At 43.7% G+C, this 26,654-nt stretch overlaps 3 non-coding genes across 3 annotated transcripts; all 3 read right to left on the bottom strand.

The window, feature by feature from the left end:
• Positions 1-2,160: 2,160 nt before the first annotated feature.
• On the bottom strand, positions 2,161-2,233 carry trnaf-gaa (transfer RNA phenylalanine (anticodon GAA)). The gene has a single exon. It is a non-coding gene; the product is annotated as a tRNA-Phe (tRNA).
• Positions 2,234-11,013: 8,780 nt separating this feature from the next.
• Positions 11,014-11,085, bottom strand: trnag-ucc (transfer RNA glycine (anticodon UCC)). The gene has a single exon. It is a non-coding gene; the product is annotated as a tRNA-Gly (tRNA).
• A 9,544-nt stretch (positions 11,086-20,629) lies between these two features.
• On the bottom strand, positions 20,630-20,719 carry trnar-ucg (transfer RNA arginine (anticodon UCG)). Its single transcript is given in 2 exon segments — positions 20,630-20,665; positions 20,683-20,719. It is a non-coding gene; the product is annotated as a tRNA-Arg (tRNA).
• Positions 20,720-26,654: the final 5,935 nt, after the last annotated feature.

The raw sequence follows: 26,654 nt of genomic DNA, 5'->3' as shown, positions 1-26,654 counted from the left end.
TTTACCGCACATTCTTGGCTATCAGTTTTGTCGCAGGAAAATGCCACTTCAACACTTTCTGTCAAAAGTAACCCCATCCCAACTCTTACTGCCCTGAGAAACTGCCACTTAGACATGTGATGACCAGTAATTGAAGTGAGCACTGCCTAACTTCCCTGACCGTTAATTCCCCCTGAGCTTCTTTACTAAGTCGAATTAAAGCTGAATTTCTGCAACTCCTATAACACAGCTAAAATATGGTCAAGTAATATGAAGCTGTAACCCTCCCGCCCAACCCACCAACATCCGCCGCCACAACACGTCCCTCCCCTCAGTGCATCCTCCCAACTGCCACCACACTCGCCTCCCGGACCCACCACTCCACCCACCCCGGCCACACAGACACCCCCAGTTCTGCCAGTCTGAATGTTATTTCAGACAAGCCTACAACTCCATGTTGAAATCAGGCTGTGAACATTTCAACCCGATAGGGCTGTGTTCAAGTAGGGTCACATGGTTTTCATGGTTCTGAAAGAAAACATACCTCGGAGACTGTTTTAAAAAGTGGACTTTTTTTTCCTTTGAGAAGAGAAGGACCAACTGCTTGATGTTGTCACGGATCAGTGCTGGGGGAGTTACTGTGGAACACTGACCCCATCTCAAGGACTGCACACCCTGACCTTTGCCTTGAACCATTGACGTTTAATGTTTGGCAAAATTGTCCCCTTTCTTAAGAAGGGTCATAAGGACTCGAAACGTTGACTTTGTATTTATTTCTCCCCACAGATGCTGTTAGACCATCTGATTTTCTCCAGCATTTTCTGTTTTTGTTTCTGATTTTCAACATCCCCATCATTTTGCTTTAATTTCCCCTATTTCTCTTTTTAATATCGTGGTTTTCTATTATGAGTGTATGTGTGTATGTGTGTTTGTGTGTGTTTGTGAGAGAGGGAGAACGTGTGTGTGTGTGTGTTTGTGAGAGAGGGAGAGCGTGTGTGTGTGTGTTTGTGTGTGTGTGTTTGTGAGAGAGGGAGAGCGTGTGTGTGTGTGTGTGTGTGTGTGTGTGTTTGTGAGAGAAGGAGAGCGTGTGTGTGTGTATGTGTGTGTGTGTGTGACTTATGGTATCTCGAAAGATTAATTCGCATAATTTCAGATCCATACTGAATGTTCATAAGCTTTATTTTTCTATTCGAAAATACCTTTTTTTATAATAAACAGACAAATTTATGGTTAATTGAAATAATCCACTTTTAAACCTATTTTATTCTCGGGAACACTGGTGAAGGTAAATAATTGGCCATTTTGGTGAGTGAAATGAACATTTGAGCTAATGTTGCGACCTGTGGAGTAGTGGGACTAGACCAAGGGCGCACTCCTCCCATCCCGCTCGTAACAGGGTGCTCACTAAGAAACTTAGCTCCAGGTCACTGTCGACTCCTTCTGTAAAGCAGATGACATATTGGGCTTCTCACTAAACATGCAGAAAACTAAGATCCGATACAAATATCCATGACTGACGAAGACCCCCAGAAACGGCTGCACACAAAGAGCTCTACTGAAAGGTCAAATTATGTTTTTTCAGTGAGTCATAGAAGTGCCCTTAGAGCAGGTTAAGCAGCATTCCCTGTGTTTCAATGGTAAATTCGGATCTGAATTTAAAAGGAAAGGGTAAATATTTGTAATACTCATGAGCTCCGTCCGCCGCATGACAGAGGCGAGCTCATTTCTCGACCTAATCACTGAGAGACACAGACACAAAGAAATAAAAATAAACAAGAGGGAAACAATGGATTAATTTGATTCCAGTTACGGTCCCCTGGTTAATGTTAAAAGAAGCACCATTGCAATGGATCAACAGACGGATTTTCAGGAATTTAAATTCCCAATGACCGATCGATGGACCAGAAGCTGGGAACATATGAGAGTTGCACGGTTGTTAGCATAGTTTAATGGGAGCTGAGTTGACCAGCGGTTTTTCATATGTTTTTATCAAGAAAGGTGAAACCGAGCTTTATTCCAGTAACGTGGACCAGCGGGCACAGAGCTGCCCGTGTGCTTTGGAGGAGGGCAAGTCTCCCCTCCCCTCAGAAGCTGCACTGGGTATCCCCAAAAACTGATGGCACTATCAGCTGGCAAATAACACGAGCAGCAGCTGCCCAGTTAAAAGGATTTGCAACTTGTTGCCGAAACCCGGGATTGAACCAGGGACCTTTAGATCTTCAGTCTAACGCTCTCCCAACTGAGCTATTTCGGCTGAGAGTACCTGACGATGGACTGCTAATCCATTGTGCTTTGCACGCGTGGGTTCGAATCCCACCTTCGTCGTTACTTTATCAACTGTTTCCGCCTTATTGCGGTGATTTTGCAGAAGCTCGCCTGGAATCACTGATGTGATTCTCCACCCCAAGTTATGAGGCCAGCTTGCTTCGGCTTTCCTTGTAAGATCTTGGATTCGATACTTTTGTTCACAATAACATGGAGATCCTACTGAAAGTCCTTTCGACATGATATTTCCATCTCTCTCTAAGGTCAAACATTGGAGCAGTGGAAATATTCCGGGGACGTGGGTTCATTTCCCACCATAGTTGCTGATGGAAATTAAACTCACTAATTAAAACCTGCAATTAAACGCTAATCTCAGTGGTGGTTCTCGGATGTCTTCCCTGGTCTGGACTACATATGAGGTTAATTTCTAACTGCCCGCTGAGAAAGACACTGAGTTCAAGGACATTTTGGGATGTGTAACAAAGACTGGCCTTGCGAGCGACGCTCACAGCCCCTGAAATAATGTTTTAAAAGGGTGAATGCGCACCTCACTGATTGGATCTTCCATCAGCCCCTGTAATGGACAGACGTGTTGAATAATAAAGCGCTTTGTGACGTCAAGAAAAAGATCAATTCAGAACATCTCAGTGAAACCGAGGCTCAAACCCACATCTGGAACAGAAGGACACCAGAATGTTGGCAGTTTTTACAGAGCGATATTGTTGAGCTGAATGTTCACACTGGAAGGCTGTAAAGTTCCTCATTGAAGGATGAGCCGCTGTTCCTCGAGCGAACCTTGAGCTTCATTGGAAGATTTTGTGACTGGATTCAAACTCAAAATCCTGTCTCAATGACATCTCAAATAATGCTGTCGGCTGCTTGAAATCACAGCAGTTAAACTTTCTGCCTGATCATGAGAGCGATTGTGTCGTTTACAAAACGAAATCATTTGATAAAATAGTTCAAAAACCATTAAGTTTGAAATCCTGTGAGGATAAGTCAAGTTATTATGAGAACTCTGCTGAGAAAGCTTCATTGGACAGCACAGAAATCAGGTGAAGAGTCTGAGTAAATCGACACCAGCGAACAAGTCAACATCAAAACTGAATCAACTCTTGTGAAGATCAGTGAGGAAAAGCTGAGTGCTCCGTGCACCATCAGCTGATCAAGTGGATGCATTGTCTGGATAAAGCGTTCTGTTTAGAACAGGATTTATTGACCTGAGTTGAGCAGGCACGTTATTGCAGAACAAATAAGTCACCTCTAGATTTTCCCTTGCAAACATAGAAACTAGGAGCAAACTTCTAGTTTGTTGATATATTGAATTGAAATAAACTGGAATTACAGTGCAAATGAATTGATATTCAAAATCAAATCTTACTTTCAGGTAAATTACGTGGAGCAATAATATTACAAACAAGAACTCAAGTGACCTGTGAGCTCAAACACAGAGAGAGTAAATTTCAGAGTGAAGACTTAAAAAATTCAATTATTTGCAAGTGAGGGTTAAGTGCAGAGGGGGAAGGAGCTGCTGTGTAATTTTAACCGAGATACTGCAGCAAAAGTACAAGAGGGAAGGAGTGGAACTCTCTAAATAACGAAAACTTTACTTAAATAGACAACTCATTTCAGTGAAATGTTGGGACAGCTGAGAGCTGTTGCCTACACATCCTGTGCTCTGTGGGAACTCCAAATAAGTCTCATGATAATAGTCAGATTCATAATACATTAGCGAACAAAGCAGAATACAGAAAGTGCAGAGTAGAAATGGAAAAAGGAAATTTGATCAGAAGGGAGAGCGTTTGAGAAAAGATTTGCAGTTAACAACCGAAAACACTGAAGATTTTTTACCAGCATAAGGGCAGTCACTTTAAGTGGGGCTGATTTGGAGATCCTGTCTGGGGAGAGGGCATGGCTGATGTACTAAATGAGAACATACAAACAAACTAATTCGCAGCAGGAGTAGGCCACTCAGCCCCTCGAGCCTTCTCCACCATTCATTAAGACCCTGCCTGATCTGATTGTAACCTCAGCCTCACATTACTTCCTACCCCCAATAACCTTTCACTCCCCCCCTTGTTATTCAAGAATCTATCTAACTCTGCCGTTAAAATATTCAAAGACTCTGCTTCCACGAGCTTTTGAGGAAGAGAGCTCCAAAGACGCTCGACCCTCAGATAGAAAAGAAATTCTTAACTCTGTCTGAAATGAGCGACCCCTTATTTGTAAACAGTGACCCCTAGTTCCAGATTCTGCTACAACAGGAAACGTGCTCTCCACCTCCACCCTGTCAAGACCCTCAGGATCGTAAAGGTTTGAATCTAGTTGCCTCTTACTCTCCTGAACTCAATGTGATACAAGCCTAACCTGTTCAATCTCACTTCATAAGACAACCGGCCCATCCCTGGTATTTGCCTCGTAAACTTTGCACTAAACCTGTCATCACAAAACAAGCGGATGCTGCTAATGTCATTGGTGGGGAAATTGGATAGGGTGAAAATAGATGAAGTGGAAGCTATCACAAGGCTGGCACCGCTCACAGTAGAAAAGCTGCTCAATCAACATCGGATACACCTTGGATTACTGAGGGAATGAAGGGTGGAAATAGCGGAGACTCGAGCCACAATCTTTCAATCCTCCTTGGAGATGGGAGTGAAGCCAAACAACTGCAGATTGTTCATGTTACATCCGTGTTTAAAATGGAGAGGGATAAATCCAGTAACTACAGAGCAGTTAGTCTCATGCTGGTGGTGGGGAAATGTTTAAAGACAATAATCCAGAACAAAATTCATTGTCGCTCGGTAGAACATGAGTTGATAAATGATAACCAGCACAGATTGTTTAACAGAAAATCAGCACTGAAATACTTAATACAGCTCTTTGATGACGTGTCAGAGAACATTGACCAGGGACGTGAGCATGATGAAGTGTGTCTGGACTTCCAAAGGGATTTGAACAAGTCCCACATAATGAACTTGGTAAAATTCCAGCAGCTGGGATTAAAGGGGCAGCGACAGCATGGATACAAAATTGAATAAGGGACATAAAGGGTAAAGTTGTGGCGAGCTCTGAAGAAGAGTCATATGGACTCAAACGTTAACTCTGTTTCTCTCTGCACAGATGCTGCCAGGGCTGCTGAGTTTTTACAGCATTTTCTGTTTTATTGTACATTTTAATAACTTCCAGTCTATATTCAAGTTTGCTGATAACACTAGGTTAGGTGACATGGTTAGTAGCGTATGTGGGAGTAGCAAGTTTCAAAGTGTCATTGACAGATTCAGTGAGTGAATAAAACTGTGGTCGGTGGTGGTCAACACTGGGAAGTGTGAGGTCATCCATCTTGAACTAAAGAAAGATCCGAGAATTTCCTAAACAGTCAGAATCTTGGGAATATGCCAGAGGACCTGAGAGTGAGAGCTGAGTGAGACCGGAGGGCGGAGAAAGAGTCTGCATAGATATGTAGATGTTCAAGTGAGTGGGGATAAAATGCAAGTACAATGTAGTAAAATGTCAGAAATGTCTCTTCTGCAAGAAGCATAGGAGAGAGGAATTTTACTTAGATGGAGAGAGACTGCATAATCCTGTGGTACAGAGGCATCCTTGTACAAGAATTACAAAAAATGTTTAGATGACATTGCAGAATGCTGCAGTACAGATGGATATGGGTGCCTCTGTATAAGAATCATTGATAAAAAGTTATTATTTAGGTGCGTCAAATACTTAGGAGCGCATGCGAAATGTTGGTCTTAATTGCAAGGGGACTGGAATAGAAAAGCGGAGAAGCCTTTTTGCAACTGTACAGGGCATTGGCGAGACCACACCTAGAATAATTGGTGTTGATTTGGCCTGATTACTGAAGGATGGACATAACTTGCATTGAAGGCAGTTCCCGAGAAAGGTGACTGGGGTATCCCCTCGACTGAGGGGGTTTTCTAATGAAGTAGAGTTGATCAGGTTGGATCGAGACTCACTGGAATTTCGAATGACTTAACAATATGATAGTGAATAGTAGGTGGCCACACCGGCCATTTGCGTCTGTGCCAATTCTTTGGGGTCAATGGGCTGAGGGAATTGGCTCGGATGTGTTCACAGCATTTACAGCTTGTGTCCGTCTGTGACTAAACACCATGTTCAAGATTGAATTTTTGCATTAAGCTCATGCAAATAACGGACATGCTTGTGGGCAACAGAAAATGCTCCCTTTTGGCATTAATGAGAATGTTAATAGCAGAAGATGGTTTCAATCCATCGACCTCTGGGTTATGGACCCTGCACGCTTCCGCTGCGCCACTCTGCTGCTTGGTCTTTAATGTCTACTGTTCCATTATAGTTTTAAAGTGTTTCACATGTTTAGAATATATTTCCTGCTGTGGAATTGTGCTCTCTGGTGTTGAGAAATGTTCTTTGTTGTTGTGTAAAATGCTTCCCTGCAGTACAAACGTGTTCCCGGTTGTACAAATATGATGGCCGAGCCAGCGAATCTCGTATCCATTGAATTTTTAAAAAAGTTCCGCTCTTGTGCACTTCTCAGCTCTGGCCAGTAGATGTCAGCACACTCAGAGAGCGACAGGACAGAGAAGAACCGTTCATATTTTATTGGACGGCGAAGGGAGGTATTTGTAATTACTAACGGTGAAGATGACATTTCATAATATTTTGTTATACCAAGCATAAGTTATAATGTTGTGCTGAAACCGTCAGGTTGTAGTTTTGTATTTGAGAGTGAGATACATTCTTCACTGGCCTTTTCTGGCCCATTTTGTAAATGTGGGATTCAATATCTATGTCACTCACTGGTACTGTGTGAAACTGAGAGACATTCTGAACCTGTCAGTCCTGGTTACTGTATGTGAGTGTGGAGACATTGTCAGTGGATCTGCCAATATGTTTGGATTTATTCTGTAACAGTCACTCTCTTGGACAGTATATTTGTGTTATATTCCATTCCTATCTGTATCAGTATTTTCTGATACTGAGAGAGGTGGTTTACATTCTGAAACTGATAGTGGAACTGCATGTGGAAGGATTTTGCTCCATCAGTCAGCTTCTGGTGCTGAAAGTGAGTGTTGGAGTCTTTCTGTGTCTCTCATTCTCTGGTACAATATACCTGTGTCATATTCAGACTGCATATTGCATTTTCTGGTATTGTATGAGGACACTTTTTGAGCCTTCCCGTAGAACTGCAGGTGTGCAAGTGTTATGTACTCAATCACTTTCTGGAAATGCAAATGAGTTTGGGACTCATTCTGAATCTTTTAATGATGTGTGTGTGTTTAACTCTATCAATCAGTACTTCTGCATGTGAACGTGGAAATCATTCTGAATCTGAAGTCTTTGGTGCCCTTTTTTTATTCATTCGTGGGATGTTGGCTTCGCTGGCTAGGCCAGCAGTTATTGTCCATCCTTAGTTGCCCTTGAGAAGCTGGTGGTGAGCTACCTTCTTGAGCCACTGCAGTGCATGTGGTGTAGGTACATCCCCAGTACTATTCGGAAGGGAGTTCCAGGATTTTGACCCAGTGAGTGAAGGAACAGCAATATATTTCCAAGTCAGGATTTTGAGTGTAGTATCCATTCTCTATCCGTTACATACATGTCAGACTCTCGTAACGTGTGTGAGTATAAGATTCAATACAGATCTGTCAATGGCACTCTGTATCTGTGATATTGTAAAAGAAGTGAGGGAATCATATGTTTCTTTCATCACTTGGATCTGTTTGTGAGCATGAGATTCATTCTGAATCAGGTCTGTCAAACTTTGGTATAAAAAATAGTGAGGTTCAATTGGTGTTTTTCAATCATTGGTATTGTATGTGAAAGTGGAGTTTATAGTGTGTGTGCTAGTGTGTGGTCTCCCATTTGTATCTGTCATCATCTGTTACTCTTTGTGATGCTTGGACTCTTTCTAAATCTCTCAGTGGTACAATTGGTGTGTCATATTTCTTTAGTATCACTCAGATTCAGCTATTGTGAGTGCGTGCAGTGAACAGCCTGTATCTTTCAGCATCTGGCACTGAAAATGTGCCTGAGAATTATTCTCTGTGTGAGTGTGGGAATCATTATATAACCTTCAGTCTCTGGGACTAATTTTATTTTTGGATTCATTCCACATACATTTCCAGCAGAGAAAAAGGCCACTGATATGGTAGCTTTAAAGCAAACAATGGTATTAAATATCTGTCACTGTGCATACAATTGTGAAAGATAATGTATCCTTTAATCTGATCCTGGAGTGGTCCGCAAGTGTAACTCCAGCTTGTACGAAACGATTTGATATGTGGCATTGTGTCTGATTCTGAGTCAGAATTTCCACACAAATGCAAAATGGAGCTCAGTCCTGAATTGGTAAAGTATCTTTAATTTGACACTGTGTGAGGATTGAGAATTAGCATGAAGTTTATAGCTCAATTCATACTCATCAAATTAATATTGTATCTCAGTTTTTTAATCAGGGTGAGTTTTAACTAGAATCTGAGTTTGGATCTCAGGTTATACTCACTTTCATAATATCTCAAACTGATAATGCACTTAAGGTTTGGATTTGCATCTAATGTATGTGTCAGAACACAATGTGGGAATTAATAATGCAATTTATAAACTAATGATGTGTGCAAATATTGGACCGTTGCATAACATGAATCTCAGTGTACATTATTAAGGTTAAGACTGTAAACTTGAAATTGGAAACATGCATCAGTTTTATTTGACATTTAGTTTGTAGCTAAGGCTGTAATATTGTGGGATTGGCCTGGTGCAAATTGTATCGTGGGTGAGAATGTGGACTACCCGTCTGTGGTACTGAGTCGAGATAACATTGGAACAACGTCTATCTCTCCTGCACTGTTTGATTGATGGATGGAAAGTGTGACTCTGGAACTATTTCTGCTGTCTGAGACTGTGAAATTGATGTCCTGTCTGTGTCTCTGCGCTCTGTCAGTGATAATGTACGGACTGTTTGGGAGGAGCTGGCGGGAATCTTCATTCTAGCTTGGCTGGAGGAAACACCATATTTATTCTGGTTCCTTCGATTATTTGCCTGTTGGAAAAAAGTTTATTTTAGGACTCAAGTGCAGGTGGGGTGGAAGATACAGATTCCATCAGTTTGACCTCTATAAATAATCATTGTGAATGGTTTGAGAGGCTTTAGCCAGGCTCTAGCTCTGATTGGTCAGTCAATTCTCAATCTAAATCTTCAACCAATCGGAGAGCCCGGTAGAAGGAATTGGAAGTGCCGATTGGCTTATATTTTCAAACTCGAAAAGCCCGCCAATTTGAGGGAAAAATAGGTAATAGCCAAACGGCTTAATTTCCTGGCAATTTTAATCTCACACTTTAGGAGCTGTAATATTGCATTTTGCGTCACAGAATCCTGGCGCTATTTTAGGAACAGATTAAATGTGTCAATCTGTTATCTGTAACCGGCTGTAACAAAGCAGCGATTTAAAACAGAGCCAATCTCAGCTCACTGGAAACGCAATACTATAGGTTACCAACCGACTCCTTCACACAGGCTTCATTGGGACAGAGAGAAACGGCTGATTTCTGATCCTGTCCCCTGAAAGCGGCCGGGAATGTTACAATCTGAAGAGCGGAGCGCTCCAGCAGCCACACGCTCAGCATAGCTGCTCTTTCTCAGGAGCCTGTGAACACGTCCCGCGGGGAGCTGCAGTCCAGCCCGGGAGGAGCGAGACTTGACTTTGGCTTTGTCCTGGGCTCTACCGCCGGTCTTTCTACAATCTTACACACACTTACACCACGAATGAAGAATTCCTCCCGCACTCACCCTTCCCCGATCTTCTGGGGAATGCAGTCGGCCACTTCTGAATGGTCAATGTGTTCGGAATCTCGTTGGGTGGCTTTTGTAACCAATCAGAGTGCAGCCTATTTCATCAACTTTCAAAGATCAATGAGAAAATGGGCCGGAGATTGACTGAACCAAACTGGCAGAGCGGAAACGGGTTTTCAAATTGAAAATAAGCGCCAATATATTTGAAAATGGCTGAAAAAAGAGACATGTCAAAGCTTTTCCTTCTGTACTCAACAGGACACTCCCAAGAAAACCAATATAAGGGGAAGACAACAATTTATACTGATAGAGAATATACTTCAGGGTGGAAAGTGACGGTCTTAGGCCCGGTCATGAGCTTGTGTGATACACAGCGCGAAATGATCTGATCAGGGTAGCCATTACCCTGCAGGATGCCTTTGATGAGCCCGGTTTCAGCATCAAGCTTGCACGGTGAACAAATGGCTCGGGTCCTATTTACAACGTTGCCGATAAGACCAATCTTACAGAGCGTGGGACTATAAGAATCCCAACGCGTATATTGACCAGTGAAGGTCGGCTTGCGGTAAACCTGGTAGAGAATCCTCTGGAAGATTCCTCAACTAGTGTGTCAAGGGAGGGGAGTTATTTTGACTGCTCCATTTCATAGGTGAATTTGAGCGCAGGATGGAGCCCATAAAGACATGTAAGGAAATTGTTACATGCAACTGCGGATATAAATATAGCAAACGTATCATCCACATATCGGAAATAGGCGAGAGGGAGGAGGTGAGGCGTCTTTCCAACCAAGGCCCGAATTTTACGTTCGAAAAACGTGATAACGAAAACGTTTGAAGTATTTTATTTTGTTAGTCCTTTATTTCCTTGTTGGAAATCTCCCCACACTTTCTGTTGTTCTTTATCTCATTTTGGAAACCACAGAGATTACCTCCACGCGTCCGGAATTGTGGTCTGACCACGGGTAAGGCTAAAAAATACACCGCTGCTGCGATGGCCGGGAATCGAACCCGGGTTAACTGCTTGGAAGGGAGCTATGCTCACCACTATACCACCATCGCACACTTCCTTACATCACAGTCAGCATTTATAGTACCGCGAAACACACTATATCTTTGACATTTTGTTACTGGTTGATAAACTGTTTTGCAATAACTCTCACCATGTTCATCGACACCAACACCCATCTCGGACCCTCCACCCCTGCCTGTCCCTCCGTCCCCACCCCATCTTCCAATCCCAGCCCCGGCCGTGTATTCACTATACCCCCTGACCTTCCCCTCTCTGACGCTGAACGTTCAGTGCTCAGCAAAGGACTTAGTTTCATACCCTTACACCCTCATCTCAATTAATTTCGGGCTCGGCACGATGCTGAACACTTCTACCGCCGCCTTCATCCCCGTGCTCACTTCTTTGGGCAGGAGTCCTCCCCCCGTTCAACGGATCCTTTCACCCACCTCCAGGATTCTCCCTCCACCTGGGCCCCTCCCTCTGGATTCTTACCTTCTCTTGATCTTTTCATTGAGAACTGTCGGCGTGACATTAGTCGTCTCAATTTCTCTGCTCCTCTCACCAATTCTAACCTGTCTCTCTGAACTTACAGCACTCCATTCTCTCAGGTCCAACCCCAACATTGTCATCAAACCCGCTGACAAGGGTGGTGCTGTTGTTGTCTGGTGCACTGACCTCTACCTCACGTAGGCTGAGCGTCAATTCACAGACACTTCTTCCTACCTCTCCCTGGACAATGACCCGACCACTGAACATCAAGCCATTGTTTCCAGGACTGTCACTGACCTCATCTCCTCTGGAGATCTTCCTCCCACAGCTTCCAACCTGATAATCGCCCAACCACGGACGGCCCGCTTCTACCTCCTACCCAAAATCTACAAACAGAACTGTCCCGGCAGACCGATCGTGTCAGCCTGTTCCTGCCCCACGGAACTCATTTCTCATTATCTTGACTCCCTTCTCTCTCCCTTTGTCCAGTCCCTTCCCACCTACATCCGTGATTCCTCTGACACCTTACGTCACATCAACAATTTCAAGTTCCCTGGCCCCAAACGCTTCCTCTTCACCATGGACGTCAAATCCCTCTACACCTCCATCCCCCACCAGAATGGTCTGAGGGCCCTTAGCTTCTTCCTTAAACAGAGGCCCGAACAATCCCCATCCATCACTACCCTCCTCCGTCTGGCTGAACTTGTTCTCACACTGAACAATTTCTCCTTTAACTCCTCTCACTTCCTCCAAATAAAAGGTGTGGCTATGGGTACCCGCATGGGCCCCAGCTATGCCAGTTTCTTTATGGGGTGTGTGGAACATTCCTTGTTCCAGTCCTACTCCGGCCCCCTCCCACAACTCTTTCTCCGGTACATCGATGATTACTTCGGTGCTGCTTCATGCTCTCGTCGGGACCTGGAAAAATTGATTAATTTTCCTTCCAATCTCCACCCCTCCATCATTTTCACATGGTCCATCTCTGACACTTCTCTTCCCTTCCTTGACCTCTCTGTCTCAATTTCTGTTGATAGACTGTCCACCAATATCCATTACAAGCCTACAGACTCCCACAGCTATCTCGACTACAGCTCCCCACACCGAGCTTCCTGTGAGGACTCCATCCCATTCTCTCAGTTCCTTCGCCTCCGTCGCATCTGTTCTGATGATGCTTCCTTCAAAAACAGTTCCTCTGACATGTCCTCCTTCTTCCTTAACCGAGGTTTTCCACCCACGGTCATTGACAGGGCCCTCAACCGTGTCCAGCCCATCTCCCGCGCATCCGCCCTCACACCTTCTCCTCCCTCCCAAAAACATGATAGGGTCCCCCTTGTCCTCACTTATCACCCCACCAGCCTCTGTATTCAAAGGATCATTCTCCGCCATTTCCGCCAACTCCAGCATGATGCCACCACCAAACACATCTTCCCTTCACCCCCCACTGGTGGCATTCCGTAGGGTTCGTTCCCTCCGGGACACCCTGGTCCACTCCTCCATCAGCCCCTACTCCTCAACCCCCACCTATGGCACTTCCCCATGCCTACGCAGAAGTTGCAACACCTGCCCCTTCACTTCCTCTCTCCTCACCGTCCAAGGGTTCAAACACTCCTTTCAAGTGAAGCAGCATTTCACTTGCATTTCCCCTAACTTAGTCTACTGCATTCGTTGCTTCCATTGCGGTCTCCTCTACATTGGAGAGACCAAACGTAAACTGGGCGACCGCTTTGCAGAACACCTGCGGTCTGTCCGCAAGAAAGACCCAAACCTCCCTGTCGCTTGCCATTTTAATACTCCACCCTGTTCTCTTGCCCACATGTCTGTCCTTGGCTTGCTGCATTGTTCCAGTGAAGCCCAACGCAAACTGGAGGAACAGCACCTCATCTTCCGACGAGGCACTTTACAGCCTTCTGGACTGAATATTGAATTCAACAACTTTAGATCTTGAACTCCCTCCCCCATCCCCACCCCCTTTCCGTTTCTTCCCGCTCCCTTCTGTTTTTTCCAATAATGTATACGGATTGTTCTTTTCCCACCTATTTCCATTATTTTTAAATATATACCTGTAATGCCCTGTCAGTCTTTCCACCCCACCCCCACTAGAGCTGTACCTTGAGTGTCCTGCCATCCATTCTTAATTAGCACATTCTCTTAGATAATAGCACCACCTTTAACACGTCTTTGTTCCTTTGTCTGTGACATCTTTTGATTATCTGCTCCTATCACTGCTTGCTTGTCCCTACTACCACTCCCCGCCCAACTTCTCTCCCCCCATCCCCCTCCTTAAACCAGCTTATATTTCACCCCTCTCCTAACTTTACTCAGTTCTATTGAAGTGTCATGAGGATTCGAAACGTCGACTCTTTTCTTCTCCACCGATGCTGCCAGACCTGCTGAGTTTTTCCAGGTAATTCTGTTCTTGTTTTGGATTTCCAGCATCCGCAGTAGTTTTTTGGTTTTATTCAGAATAATTTCCCGGCCCCGCTCTCTGGAATCAGGTCTGACAGTATCTCTCGCGAAGAATCAAACATTAACTCTGTCCCTCTCTCCACTGATGCTGCCAGACCTGGAACAGGGCGAACGTTTCGATTCCAATGTGACTTCTTCGCCAGTTCCGGGAGGCTCTGTTTCACTCGCCGCAGATGCTGCCGGAGCTGCCGAGTTATTTTCAACAGCTTCTTTGTTTTTATTTCAGAATGTCAACAAAGCCGGGGCATTCAGGAGAGACTTTAAAAATATTGTTTCACGCAAAGATAGAGGTGTGAAACTGTCTTCCCTAATAAGCAGTAAATGCTGCCTCAATGAATAATTCCAAATCCGTGAGTAATAGGTTTTTGCGAGGCAACAGTATAATAGGATATGGAATCAAGGCAGCTGGATGGAGCTAAGACGCAGATCAGCCATTGTCTAACTGAGTGTTGGAACAGGAAGGAGGGACTGAATGACCTTCTCCTGTCCCTCCACAGATACCCGGAACTCTGGGCTCAGACACTCTCTGTCTCCATGGATCCCCGTCATTCTAGACTCGGGCACTCACGTCAGGATCACACTTCACAGATAATCACTGACATGATCGGATTCTCCCGCTTTTATAGCTATATTTTCAGCTGCGGTACTTTTAAAACTCCTGTTTTATAATTAGAGTGAATTTTACTGTTTTTATAAAATGAACGACATTGAACTTGCGCCTAACACAGGGATCCAGGCAGGGATGGAATGTCCAACTTAGAGTGAGTGAAGACGAGTCTCTGAGGTTGAAGAGTGCACCAATATCTTCAACATCTCAGGAGGGCTCGTCCGGGAATTAAACCTGACAACTCGAGCAAACTAATTTAAAGAACACCCCTAAATGAGAATAATACCACTAAAGACTGGAACAACGAGGCAGCCAGTGACGCTACATGAACCAAAGATAACTTTCATTGTCTCCCAAATCCTTTTAACCAACCTGTCACATCACAATTGTTAAGTCAGAAAATGCAAGAGTTACACCACAGCTCAGGTAGTAACAAGGAATGTGAAACTGGGTCCATGTCTCACATCGATGACCTTTCACCAGAACTGGGAAAAGTTAGTTTTGTAATTAGTTGTAAGCCTGTGTAAGGAAAGAAAAAAAAAAATCAAAAGCGACAGCCTGTGATATTTTGGAAGCCGGTTAAAAAAATGAGAAAATAGTTTATGCTGCATGGCCAGAGAGAGGGAAACATAAGCTCTTTGATTTTCAACAGCACAAAATGAGGCCCGTCGTGTCCTTGAAAACTCTCTGTAAGATCAATGGAACAAGTAAAGAAACAAAGGATGTTTCTGGAGGAGGAGTGAATGGCAGATTGATGAACAACTGCCATCCGAAAATAAAAACACGTGGAAAAGGAATCTCGAAATAACCTCTGTAAACAGGAAAAGCGAAGTCAAAATGGGGCGCGGGAGGGAGGGAGAATGGGTGGGTGGGTTGGGGACACTTTTCCAGAGCGATATTGTTGATCTCAATGATCTCACTGGAAAGCTGGAAAGTGTCTAATTGAAAGATGAGGCGCTGTTCTTCGAGCGTACCTGAGCTTCATAGGAACATTGCAGGAGGCCGAGAGCCGAGTGATCTGCGGAAGAGCCAGGACGCCAGTCATTTTGTTTCACCAGCTTGACTGTGTGGATGAGTTGGGTCGAGTTCCTGCTGATTTACCGGCGGAACTTGGGTATCAATTCAGTCACGAGAAACTGACACCCCGACAGCTTCTGTCCAAAGATACTCCAACTCCAACATTTACTGTCCTACTGTGTCCCTGAGTCACATTCTGCAGAGTAATTTATTTCATTCCTGCTCAAATCCCTGATTGTTAATTCCCTCTGAACCGGATTGCTCAAACACAAGAAAAGGCTCAAACTCGTCTCAGTGTAAATACCACAATACAGTTAAAGTGTGGATAAAATCAAATTAAACTGCGGGACTCCAGTTCCGTCGGTTTCTATGTTCTTTCAGGCACGATTGAAACCGACTGATTTCAGCATCAGGATCAATCCAGATTCCCGTTACATGGACAAACCTTCTTTAACATTTGCGTGCATTTTCATCACGTGCGTTGCAGTGATATACTGTCTGCAATGATTTCTCGGGCTCTTAAACATGCTCCTGATTTCAATAAATGTCACCATCTCCAACGCAAAGAAGTTTGAAAAACCTCTTGGACAACGCACCCTGATCCGGCCAAATCAAAATCAAACTGTGGGACTCTCAGGCTGTGTTTAAACTTAAGAAAGCCTCTAGGACTGAGGTAATGGCAATCAGCACGTAAATGCATTGAATGGGTACATTAATGCTGATGAACTTCCAGCAAACTCTGGTGAACTCACTTCGGTGACTCTTCATGCTCTGTCCGGACCTGGAAAAATATATCAAATTTGCTTCCAATTTCCACCCCTCCATCACCTTCACATCGTCCATCTCCAACACTTCCCTTCCCTACCTTGACATCTCTGTCTCCATTTCTTGTAATAGACTATCCACCAATATTCAAATCCAGCTCACTGACCCCCACAGCTACCTCGACTACAGCTCCTCACACCCCGCTTCCTGTAAGGGCTCCATCCCATTCTCTCAGTTCCTTCAGCACCTTCGCATGTGTCCCGATGAGGCAACTTTCCAAAACGGCGCTTCTGTCATGACTTCCTTCTTCCTAAATCCAGGTTTCCCACCCACTGTGTTTGGCAGTGCCCTCAACCATGTCCCACCCATCTCCCGCGCCTCTAGTCCTCACACTTACCCCTCCCTCGCAGAACCACGATAGGGTCCCCCTTGTCCTCACATTCCACCCCACCAAACTCCATATTCAAAGGATCATCCTCCGCCATTTCAACCAACTCAATCATGATGCCACCACCTTCCCCTCATCCTCCCCGACCACCTCCCCCTCCCCCCTCCCCCCCAAACCGTCAGCATCCCAGAGGGACCGTTCCCTCGGGGGCAACCTGGATCACTCCTCTATCACTCCCAACACCTCATCCCCTTCCCATGGCACCTTCCCATGCAATCGAAGAAGGTGCAACAATTGCCCCTTTATCTCCTCCCTCCTCACCATCGAATGGCCAGAATACTCCTTTCAGGTGAAGCAGGGCTTCACTTGCACCTCCTCCAATTTGGTCGACTGCATTCGCTGCTCCCAATGCGGCCTCCTCTACATTGGGGACATCAAACCCAGACTGTGTGACCACTTTGAGGAACACCTTTGGTCTGTCTGCAAGCATGACCCAGACATGTCTGTCACCTGTCATTTCAACACACCATCCTGCTCTCATTGGCCTGCTGCAATTTTTCAGTGAAGCCCAACGCAAACCGGAGGAACAGCAACTCATCTTGCGATTAGGCAGTTTACAGCCTTCCGGACTTATCTTGAGTTCAACAGCTTCAGACCAGGAACTCTCTCCTCTATTCGCACCCCCTTTTAGTCCCCTTTTTTCCTAAATTTTTAAAAAAATTTTATCCACTTAGTTTTAATTTTATTCGTTTATCCACAACTTAATCCGCTTTTTACCCCCTTCTATCTCATTTTCTAACTTTTTATTCCTCACCACCGACCCCACCCCCACCCCATCCCCCAAAGGGTCCCCTGTTACCTGTTGCATGTTGTTCTTTCACACAATGCTACCCGTGTTTCCTATTATCACATTCTGCTTTCTGACCTTTACATCACTATCAACACCTTTTTTTAAGCCCTTATTGCTACCATCAAAATTACCTTTGTCCATTATTTCATGGCACCTTTGTCAATCTGTCATTTTTTCCCACTATCGCTGACCTTCTATCCAGCTTCACTTCCTCCACACTCCACACTTTGACTCTTGGGCTCCCTCCAGAAGCTGCATAGTTACAGAAATTAAATCACCACTCAGTCCCTTCATTTAAACCAATGACTGCTTCTTTAAGGAAGTTCTTCATCCCGATTTATAGAGTAATTTGATGGAACATGCGAATACGAAGCAGGGGTAGGCCAAGAAGTTTTCCGATGTTGCAGGGATGGGGTCAGACTGAGAAACCATGCCTGACGGTCGAGAATACAGGACGACGAGCCCGCGACAGATTGAGACAGATTAGGCAGTGAGAAACAGCTTCTCTTTGTGCAAGGCACAGGTTTTAAACGAATCAGTGGGGACATGAGGATTCATCTTCCCTGGTGAGTGGTAAGGATCTGGAATGCAATGCCTGGGATAGGTGGTAGAGGCAGGTTAAAATCGGTGCTTTCATAGTGGAACTGGACAACTGCCTGAAGAGAAATGTTTACATGGCTATGGAGAGAGGGCAGGGGACTGGGATAGCTGAGTTCCTGTTGAAGAATCTCAGGACAGACAAAAGGCTGAATGGTCTCCTTCTCTGCTGTAACTTTTCCACTTGTACGGGTGTGAGGTTCTCTCTGTATCACTTTGTCGCTGGAACAGGATTTTAGTGTGGAATTCATTCTCCATTCTGTATCGCTCTGTCTCTTGTACACCGTGAGAGTGTGCGATTCAATGTGTATCAGTCAGTGTCTCGTGCCACCCCTGAGTTAATGATTCATTCTGGATCTCTCTGTCTTTTACTCGCAGTTTGGGTGTGGGATTCATTACATGTCTGTCAGTCCCTGAGACACTTTGCAAATCTGGATTCATTCAACCCAGAATATACCTCACTGAAAGTGGGCCATTTGTTCTAACAGGTAAACTGCCCGACAAGATCCTCCCTCTAGAATACTTCATGTAACATTCTCTGTTTATCCCTGAAATTCATTCTCCCTCCTAGACTTATCTAGACTTCCTTTAAATGCAGTTTATCTAATCGTCTCAGTTGCTCCAGGCAATAGTTGGCCTGTAACTGCTGCCGATTCAATGGGAATAAATTAACTAATCATGTTTTCTTAAATGTATTTCATATTTGTATTTCTATGTCTGCCCCATCACATCACATCACAAATTCATCACATTGACCTGTTTCTGCAACACCGACAATGTGAGTTTCTACCGCTCTGTTGCGGCCAGTAGATGGCAGCACATTCTGATATAGTGAAGTTGAGAGATCAGAGACAATCGAGAAGACTTGTTCACACGATTTGGAAAGGGACAGTTTTAGAAATACTATGAGAATGGAGATGACCTTTTCTTATATGTATTTTGTAACAAGCAATAGTTATCGTCTGTTCCTCGATACGATGATGACATCCACTCAGGGCCGTGAGTTTCTGCCATGGGGCTTCATGTGAGTGAACAGGCCGATTCTCGGTCCACAGATCATTGGACACATGGGGACAGGATGTCCCAAGAGGTAGTGAGATCCGGAGTGCAGGATTTGCTTCCTGTCACTTCTCCTCAGTCGTCGTTCTGCCTCATGATTGAGACCTTGTGACTCAGAGTGTGCTGCAGCTTGTGGGATGAGTTTTGGTCATTTTGAATGATGAGAAGCAAGCTCCTCGCGGTCATTAATATGAATGCTGCAGCGCTTGAATGAACATTTCAGAGAATGTTTGTAGCGTTTTCGTTGTCCTCCCCTGGAATGTTGGCCATTTGAGAGTTGAGAAAACAGGACCTGGAGGGTGCGACACTTTTCGACCATCCGGACACAGTTTGCAGTCCATCCAAGTTAATGTTTCAGGAGTTTGGCCTGAATGATTGATGAGCTGCATTCAAGAACACCACTCCAGTTTGTTCGGCAGCGCTCCCATGGAATCTGGAGAGTGCCGCGGAGACATTGCGGATGGAATTTATCCAACACTCTTATGAGTCGCCGATGCACAGTTAAGTAATTATTACGTTGTATTCGACCCGTCAGCCGTTGTCTTGTGTGTGTAAGCGAGATACAGGCTTGTCGCCCCTTCTCCACTCCATTATTGCTGCATTCAGCCTCCCAAAATCTTTCATAATTTTAAAGACCCGTATGAGGCCACCCCTCAGCCTTCCTTTTTCAAGAGAAAAGGTAGACATCCTGATAATCATGTCGTGCCTGTTTACCACTTGTTTATTTTTTCATGGAATATGGGCGCTTTTTGCAAGCCCAGCATTTGTTGAGCATCTCACATTATCCTTGAAGTTACGAGTGAAGCAAATTACTGTGGGTCTGGAGTCACATGTAGGGCAGGCAAGGGAAGGGCGGATGATTTCTTTCCGTAAAGGGCATTCGTGAACCGGGTGGGTTTTTACTACAATCGATGATAGTTTCTTAGCCGCCATTACTGAGCCGAGATTTCAATTCCAAATTTAGGAAATATTTTAATTTAAATCTGCTCTGTTGGGATTTAGACCCGTGCCCGCAGAGATTAACCTGGTCCTCTGTATTGTTAGTCCAGTGACATCAGATTCAGCTAATCCAGATTCAAGCGAAGATTGCAATTATGCCAAAGCATTTTATTAAACCGATTGATGCAAAGATTTTTGTTCCAGTTGGGAATATCAATAACTTCACGAACTTGATCAGATATTGTGGGTCTGTTAGGAACTACACAAAATACAAAGGTGAGTTAGAATCTAATGCACAAATTAACACGAGCAGAGAGTGTGAGAAAGAGCCTTGAAATGTTTGGAAGGAGACGCAGAAACTTCAGCTGACGAGTGAGACCGCGGTTTTCAGGAAGTTAAACAAATTTCAGCATAAAATGACCACGGCAGGACTCGAACCTACAATCTTCTGATAACCTCAGCCAATACCACCGAAGTCAGACGCCTTATCCATTAGGCCACGCGGCCAGCTCTCCCATTCCGTGTCGTGGCCTCCCCTCTACCGTTGCTAAATTCCAGAAAATAAACCACAGAACAGCCCCTTCATATCAACCATTACCAAAGGAAGCCGTTCTTCCCGAATTAATGAGCAATTTTATCTATGTTTCCGACGTGTTAAGACGATAGTGTCAGAGAGAGAAAAACTTCTGCGAATTTTGGAATTGGGGGAGGGGTAGGGGTGTGGGGGCGTTGGGGCGCAGTCAAAAAAACATGACGTTTCCGGGGTGAAATTAGGAAACTTCTCTCTCAGCAAAGGGGACTGGAATTTCAGAGATCCCATCGGGAAACAGCACTTTAATTTTAAATCTCAGTTTGATAGATATGTATTCATCAAATATATGATGGATCAGTGAGAAAATGGGTATTTATCTGTATTGGAAATTTGTTCTTTGAAATATTATTGAAGACATTGAGTTATGCATTTACTGCAATCGAACCCAGGTTTCTATGATGATAAATAAGAATTCTACGCCAGAATCACCAATCATGCTGAAATCAATTTATTTCCCTAACTGCAAGATCACTGCCCTAAAACAGAAAGCAAACTGAAAGTAACCTGACCTCGAAGAAAATAAAATAATTTAGGGACTGTGATGCTGTAACAAAATAGGCAACTTGTATGTAGGCGTCGAGAATCTAATCCGAGTTTCCCACGCCCTAGTGACGCATTGTGCTCCTGAACCCGCAATGCACAGGTTTGGACGGATTTCTTAACTTTCAAACTATTTCCTAATCTGATTACCAAAGTATCACTTCCCTTATCATTGATCTACAGTCCCTCATTGTTCAAATCCCACGTCTGGCTTTCGGTATTTTTAATCACTCCACAGACAGAACTGTCAAGAGGGTTTAGAGAAAGTAAATAAAGATGAACTGTTCCCACTGGCACCAGGGTCAGTAATCAAATAGGGCAGATTTTATTTCATTCAAAAAGGATCCAAAGACAACGTGTGGAAAATATTTTCTCGTAGTAAATTGTTAGTATTTGGGTAGACTGCCTAATCGGCAGGGAAACCCTCGACTGTCACCGTCTAGATGGGCATTAATTCGAGAAGAACGGCTTCCTTTGGTAAGCAATGAAGGTGAACAAGGCAGAAGAGAGATACGAAAATCCTGTCGGAGAGCAGAGCAGTACTTCTTCAAGGTAGGCATTTCTTGAAGGGGTGTGGCAGTCAAATAAACATAGAGATAAAAACAAATTGAAGGGTCATGAGGACTCGAAATGTCACCTCTTTTCTTCTCCGCCGATGCTGCCAGACCTGCTGAGTTTTTCCAGGTAATTCTGTTTTTGTTTTGGATTTCCAGCATCCGCAGTAGTTTTTTTGTTTTTATTCCTTTGGTAATGGTTTGTATGATGGGGCTGTTCTGTGGTTTATTTTCTGGAATTTAGCAGCGGTAGAGGGGAGGCCACGAGGCAGAGGGTGAGAGAGCTTCAAAACACTGCAGGAGAATGATGACATGTTAAGACAATATTGTCAGAGAGAGAATCTTCTGCGAATTTTGGAATTGGGGGAGGGGGAGGGGTGTGGGGGCCTTGGGGCGCCGTCAAAAAACATGACATTTCCGGAGTGAAATTAGGAAACAACTCTCAAAAAAGGATACTAGAATTTCGGAGATCCCATCGGGAAACAACACTTTAATTTTAAATCTCAGTTTGATAGATTTGTATTCATCAAATATATTATGGATCAGTGAGAAAATGGGTATTTATCTGTATCGGAAATTTACTCCTTGAAATACTATTGAAGACATTGAGTTATGCATTCACTGTAATCGAACCCTTTTTCTGTGATGATAAATAAGAATTCTACTCCTGACTCACCAATCATGCTGAAATCATGATACTGCACATAATGAGAACACTCGGCCCGTCTGGACTCTGCTGTCCCTCTGAACGAGCATCTCACCTACTGAACTCCACAGCCTTTTCCCTCTAAAACTGCACATTCTACATTTCAGATCAAGATCCAATTCCCTTTTGAAAACTTCAATTGTCCCTGCCTCTCCCACACTCTCCGGCAGTACATTCCGCATCCTAAACACATGCTGCATGAAAAAGAAAATCCTTATGTTATAATTGCTTATTTTGTAAATTAACTTAAATCTGTGCCCTCTTGTTCTGGATCATTCCATCAATGGATCAATTAACCCGTATTTACTCTGTCCAGACCACTCGTGATTTTGAATACCTCTATCAAATCTCCTCTCTAACTTCCTCACTTCATGAAACACATTTCCAAAATTTACGATCATTCAATGTGAATGAAGTTCCTCATGCCTGGAATCTGTCTTGTGAATCTTTTCTGCAATCTCACTAATGCCTTCACAACCTTACTAAATTGGGTTACAGAATTAGATACAATACTCCAGGTGAGGTCGAAGCAGTGTTTTCTACAGGCTTCATATAACTTTATTTTTTTTTTACTCTATGCCATATTGATGAAGCCAGTGACGTTCTACGCTTTACTGGCTATTCTCTCAACCTGTCCTGTAACGATAAATGATTTATGAACATATACGCCCACATCCCTCTGTTCCCACAATCCCTTTAGAACTTTAACTTTTATTTCATGTTGTCTCTCTCTGTTCTTCCTCCCAAAACGAAGGACACCAGGTTACTCTGCAATGAATTTCATCTGGTAATTGTCCGCCCATTCCATCAACATATCTAGATACTTTTGGAGTTCTACTCTGTCCTCCTCACAGTTGGCAATGCTTCTAACTTTTGTATCATCGGCAAATTTTGGAATTGTGAGCTTGCAACAAGGTCTGGGTCATTAATAAGTAACAGGAAAATCAGGGGCCCTAAGACTGGACATAGCAACACAAGACATAGGAGCAGGTGTAGACCACACGGCCCATCGTGCTTACTCTGCCATTCAACGCTATCATGGTTGACCTTGGGCCTCAACTCTATTTTTCCACAAGATCCCGATATCCCGCAAGGCCCCGAGAGACCTGGGGAGCTCCACAAGATAACTTTCTCCAGCCCAAAATGCAACAGTTCACCAAAAATATTTGGTTACCGTCACTCAGCTCGTTTTGTATCTGTGTTGCTACTATCCCTTCAATTGAATTAGATACAATACTCCAGGTGAGGTCGAAGCAGTGTTTTCTACAGGCTTCATATAACTTTATTGTTTTTTTACTCTATGCCATATTGATGAAGCCAGTGACGTTCTACGCTTTACTGGCTATTCTCTCAACCTGTCCTGTTGAGTTCTATCTTACCTCAGAAGTCCTTTGTCCGGCACTTTATCAAATGCCTTTTGCAAGTCCATGTAAATTACATCAACGTCTTCACCCTCATCAAAACTCTTTGTTGTTGCATCAAAAAAAAGCTAACCAAAGTTAAGTAACACGATTTGTTCTTATCAAATTGTTAGGAAATAGAGTGGTTTAAGTAAATTATATTGGTATTTGTAGTTGTTAGGAATGAGTTTTAGCTTTAAAGTTTAAGTTTGATTTGTTTTTCTGTACGTGTGTTAAGAAAGGTCAAAAGGAGTTTTAGTTTCGTTTTTAAAATGTGTTTGCATTTCTAATGAGGTTTAAGAAGTGAAGCAAACACATCAATTCGGGCTGTTGCCTAGCAACAGGGAGGCTGAGAGGCAGGTCCCTCCCACAGACACACACGCAGAAGAAGAGAAATAGCAGTTTTGATTTGGAAGTTGCAGACCTCAGTTGGCTTTTGAAAGTTGCTGCCAAGAGAGACTGGAAACGGGGGCAGATAGTTAGTCCCAAGCTAAAGAAAAATCCCAAAATCCAGGAGTGGGAGATGGGAAAGTCCAAAGCAGACCTTCTGGTCCAAGGAAGGATGGGAACCTGTATAATGTCCTGTTAATGAATTTAAGAGTGAGGGGCAGAGGAAAAGGCTCTAAGTTTCAGAGTTAAAGAGACAAAAGCTGCAGGAAACAGATTTAAAGCGAGAACAACTGGCAAGGGGAAAGAAGGCCCAAAGAGACTACTGAAGGTCTTTAAATCTTTGCCATGGGCAGGTGAAGCAGCAGTGTGCTGTTCACAGCTGAGTCGATGAGAGAGAAAGAGCGGGGAAGATAGCTTGTATGCATGTGGTAACCCATGGGAGAGGAACATTGCAAGGACAGTTCGAAACCCTGGAGCTGAACTGTTGCGGAAGGCGTCAGAGTGAAAGCATTGGTTTGGGAAAAGATTCCAAGGCGAAGTGTGGAAAGCAGAGATTGGAAATCCTCATGTGAAGGACGGAGTGCAGTGAAGCTGGTTGACTCACGGTTTGACAAGCATCTGGAGGGAGTTGAGGAGAGATCCATAGCATCTGGTTAAGTTGGCATCTGTCACTTGGTTTCATAGTCTGGCATGCCTGACCACAGGGTGCCTATTGATACATGGATTGTGTAATTAGTGTGGAAATTAAAGTATAAGATAGCTTTTGTAACTTACGTTGTCCATACAAATTTGTATACACCTGTAAAGGTATAGTTGTGGGTGAAAGAGTTTTGGAACATAGATCATTTTTTCTCTTTGAATAAATGTTTTATTTATTTTTTGTTAAAAGATGATCAGCTGACTCCTGTGACTCTGTTCAGTAGCTACTTTCCACCTATTTAAACAAACAAATAAAAGTTAGAATCTATCAAGCTGGGTTCCACTCTGGGTTTAGGATTATCCAGGGGTAATCTCAGCTCGGACCATAACATAATCCATGCTGCTTTTACTTATTAATGTGCATTTTCCCAGGTACTTTTCATGTTGTTAGGAATTTTCCTTTCTGAGAGGTAGCTCACCACCCAGGTTAAACTGACTGCCCTGTAGTTTCTGGGCTTATCCTTACACATTTGTTTGCACATAGATGCAACAATAGCAATTCTCCACTCCGCTGTCACCCCGAGTCTAAGGAATATTGGAAAATTGTGGCCAGCATCCCTGCAATTCCTGCTCTCCTTCCTCAGTATTCTAGATGCACCTCGTCTGTGTCTGGTCCTAATCAACTTTAAGCACACTCAGCCTATCAAATACCTTTTCCTGAAATCGTTTATTACCTTTACACTAAAATATCGGTCGAGGTGAAACGGTTCACTTTCTGCTCAGTGCAACTCCTAGGATACAAACAAAATATGATCACATCAAAATCAAACCATGGGGCTACCAGATTTGGCAGTCTCAGAGAAGTTACAGTTCCATCAGAGAATATTACAATTCTCTCAGAGAAGATTACAATTCTCTCAAAGAAGATTACAATTCTCTCAGTGAAGGTAACAATTCTCTCAGAGAAGGTTACAATTCTCTCAGAGACGATTACAGTTCTCCCAGAGAAGATTATAATTCTTTCAGTGAAGATTAGAATTCTCTCAGTGAAGATTATAATTCTCTCCGAGGAGATTACAATTCTCTCAGTGAAGATTATAATTCTTTCAGTGAAGATTCCAATTCTCTCAGTGAAAATTATAATTCTCTCAGAGACTACAATTCTCTCAGTGAAGGCTACAATTCTATCAGTGAAGTTTACAATTCTGTCAGAGAAGGTTACACTTCTCTCAGAGACGATTACAGTTCTCTCAGAGAAGGTTACAATTCTCTTAGTGAAGACTACAATTCTCCCTAAGAATACGACAGTCCAATGCATTCATCCAGAAAATGGGTTTGTGTCATTGGTGTGTTCGGGTAACACCACAGTGCGATTGTTTTTTTTTTCAAATTGTCTTCATTTCCTTCATGTGTGTTTCGTTGATGAATTCTCTGCAATGGTGGGCTCATTTCGCTAGTATAAGCAAACCGCTCCACCTAGACTGCAAGAGTTTTCGACAATGCACTGAGCGGCTTACACGACAAATAACAACACGTGAGAGCTCGCTTGATATTTGAAACAGTGACCGCTCACATTCTCACTTATGAAACGTCAAATAGCGAGAACCACACCGCGAGACCA

This window comes from Cetorhinus maximus, chromosome 31, assembly GCF_964194155.1.
Source record: "Cetorhinus maximus chromosome 31, sCetMax3.hap1.1, whole genome shotgun sequence".
In the NCBI taxonomy this organism is placed as follows: Eukaryota; Metazoa; Chordata; class Chondrichthyes; order Lamniformes; family Cetorhinidae; genus Cetorhinus; species Cetorhinus maximus.
This window is presented reverse-complemented; position numbering and strand designations above follow the sequence as displayed.